At 49.0% G+C, this 3171-nt stretch overlaps 1 protein-coding gene across 1 annotated transcript in view; it reads right to left on the reverse strand.

Moving 5' to 3' along the window:
- TBXAS1 (thromboxane A synthase 1 (platelet)) overlaps positions 1-3171 on the reverse strand; it is a 159010-nt gene that overhangs the window by 40097 nt on the left and 115742 nt on the right. The gene's annotated exons all lie outside the window — the stretch shown is intronic.

The raw sequence follows: 3171 nt of genomic DNA on the forward strand, positions 1-3171 counted from the left end.
TTAGATTTCTTAGTTGTTTAAAGTCAAAGATCCAAGTATAAAATGCCATGTATTCCGCTAATGTCCTTAGGGACTTGGTGACGGCAGACAGGGAGTGGACCCCCAGGGAGGAGGAAAAAATGACTTTGGGGACTTCCCAACACCCTGACCGAGACCTGGCCAACAGTGGTTATAGTGTACCCAAACATGTGCCATTCCACATCAGACACGCACCTGCTCTCATAGAACAACCCACCGCAGCCCTAGTGGTCATTCCCGAGATAACACCAAGGAACCTTGGAGCCAGCAGATCTGGATTCAAACATAGCCTCTGCCTCTACTTCAAGCTAGTCACTTACTCTCTGAGTTTTTAATCTTTGAAATATAGAATTGGTTATTAAAATCGCCTGGCCCAGCACCAAGCACAGAGCGTGTGTTCAGTGAATAATTCTTATTATTATTTCTATTATCATCATTATCAATATTACTCAACATTGAATACTTTATCCCAAAGGATCGCTACTTGATGAAAACAAGCTGGAAACAAGACATCCCTGTAGCCTGAACACAGCCAGCACAGACACCAGAGAATTACACTGAGAAGATGGATGACAACCCCCGAAATCGCCAAGTGACCCACAGTGAGTCAAGCCCAGAAACAAACCCACCGAATGTGTGTTATGGAATGTGAGATGTTTCCATTAGACACTTCTAGGAGACTTTCAATTTACCCAACATTCTTGGTTAGCAGGGCCTATTTCTTTATAGAGTTGGGTTGGATTTATTTAACACATAAAAATTATTATGAATAATTATAGTGCTCCATAAATGTTTACTGTTACTATGGTGGTAGTGGTGATGACCATCATTAGCATCTTTCAGGTCTACAAATTTCTAATTTGCAGCCAGGCTGGGGAATCATCAAATGAGAATTTCAGAGGAAGGTGAAAGGAGAGAGAGAGAGAGAGAAACAGAGACAGAGAAAGAAAGAGAGAGAGAGAGACTCCTTTGCGGCAGCCAGAAACCCTTTGTCCTGATTCTGAGAGAAGGCAGGGGTCTGTGATGGAACCCCCCAGGCTTAAGCTGTCTTTTCTATAAGAGGGAGATGTAAGTAGCCCCTCACACTCCTAGAGTTGGGGTATAGACCAGACGACCTCTTGGGTTTGGGTTTAGCATAATTCTATGAGATGCTTTCAAACAGGTTCATCTGCTGAATGTTACTAGAGCAAGCATCTCGTGAGTCTTGCCAGGAATTTGTTTTCGTTTATTGTTTTTGGCTGTCTGGATGGGCCGGATCTGACCACAGAATGATCACAGAAAACCCACTACTTCCTGATAATTTGACTTTTCTAACAAGCAGACAGCAGCTCGAGTAATTATGCAGCGTACTTACAAAGTCAGTCCTGCCATTGACAGTGCAGCCCACGGTCACCATTAAAGTTAGATTTGCATCTACACCTCATGGGACCATGGCCACGGTCTTCACCCTGGCTGCATCTTAGACTCCCCTGGGGGCTTTTAAGCAGCCCAGGCCTCGCCCCAGACCAACTAAATCAGCATCTCCAGGGGTGGGTCCCAAGCATCTATGCGAACTTTTTAGAAGTTCTTGAACTCATGGAAATACCCTAGGCTGCACTTGGGCCTTGATTTGCATGTGGCCCTTGGTGAGACTGGGCATGGTCAGGAGAAGGTAGACAAGGAGTGTGACACTGTTCTAGGGTCCCCAGTTGTCTGGTCTGATTCTGCCTAGGGGTAGGCTGAGGTCTCCATCATCACCCTGAGTTGATTCTCCATTCAAAGCAAGAAGGGAACTTGGTGAGGGCGGGATGTTCTGTCTCCTCCTGGGTGGGGGGGCAGGGAGCACTGCCACAGCCTCGGGACACAGGACTGTTCTCCTGCTTCCAACTGTTCCCCAAGGACTTTTCTCAGCTGAGATGAACATGGCATTGAGCAGCAGGAAGGGCTGTCTGGCGAGAGTGTCAAGCCTGGCCTCCGACAGAGACCCGGAAGCCGGAAGAGTGACTGCTCTCTGCGGGGGCAGCACCAGAGACCAGCAGAGGGCAGGGGCCCGAGGGCAATTAGGCTGCAAGACAGATGTCTCCGATGCACACTTAATGTTCTTAACAATGAACACAGCAAAAATGAGCCACAAGGAAAGGCAACTAGCAAAACATTCAGAGGGATGGAACCCAAAGAGGAAGCCTGGAATGACTGAAGAAGTTTCTACAAGGAACAAGACAAGATCATCACAAATGACAGTGAGAACAGGCCAGGTACGATGGCTCACGCTCATAATCCCAGCACTTTGGGATGTTCAGGCAGGCGGATCACTTGAGGCCAGAAGTTTGAGACCAGCCTGGGCAACACAGTGAGACTGTTTCTACAAAAAATAAGAAAAATTAGCTGGGCATGGCGGCCTATAGTCCCAGCTACTCAGGAGGCTGAGGCAGGAGGATCGCTTGAGCCCTAAGTTGGAGGCTTACATCTCTGTGCTCCAGCCTGGATGACAGAGCAAAACTCTACCTCTTTTCTAAAAAAAAAAAAATGAAAAGAAAAGAAAGTGAGAAAAACACCAAGAAGGGAGTCTGCTAAGGTACAACACAGTCCTGGGGCATGAGGTTTCTATTTCAGGAAGGGTCTTGCCCTGGTGGGTTAAGTGTCCAGGGACGTAGGGGTATCAGGGGAGGAGCTGCCCATGCGCTGTTTACCTTGTGCCGTGTGGGCCACGAAGAAAGGGAATTCGTACCCTTAGAGGATGGACTGCGAAAAAGACACAAACAAACCCAGGACCTTCCAGGAAAACGTATCATCCTCGTTCCGAGAGCAAGGATGACAAGTCACACCCAGGGCCAGCGAAGGTGACCAATAGGGGTATGTGCACCGTGGCGAGGGCTGCTCCCGTCCGCCTGGATGCCTGGCGTTTCTCAGTGTTGTGAAGGTGCAGTGCAGACACAGCTTCAAGCCCCCCAGCCCAGAGGTGGCCCTGAAGCCCCCTTTAACAGAAGTGCTGGAGCCAGACAGCTAGGCAGGGACATCACAGTGCTGAGGACCAGCTTCAGAATCACGGAATCACGGAATATTAGAAACACACAGGCCGGGCGCGCGCGGTGGCTCACGCCTGTAATCCTAGCACTCTGGGAGGCCGAGGCGGGCGGATCGTTTGAGCTCAGGAGTTCGAAACCAGCCTGAGCA

The sequence above is a fragment of the Propithecus coquereli genome, unplaced genomic scaffold (genome assembly GCF_000956105.1).
Source record: "Propithecus coquereli isolate 6110/MARCELLA unplaced genomic scaffold, Pcoq_1.0 Scaffold302, whole genome shotgun sequence".
In the NCBI taxonomy this organism is placed as follows: domain Eukaryota; kingdom Metazoa; phylum Chordata; class Mammalia; order Primates; family Indriidae; genus Propithecus; species Propithecus coquereli.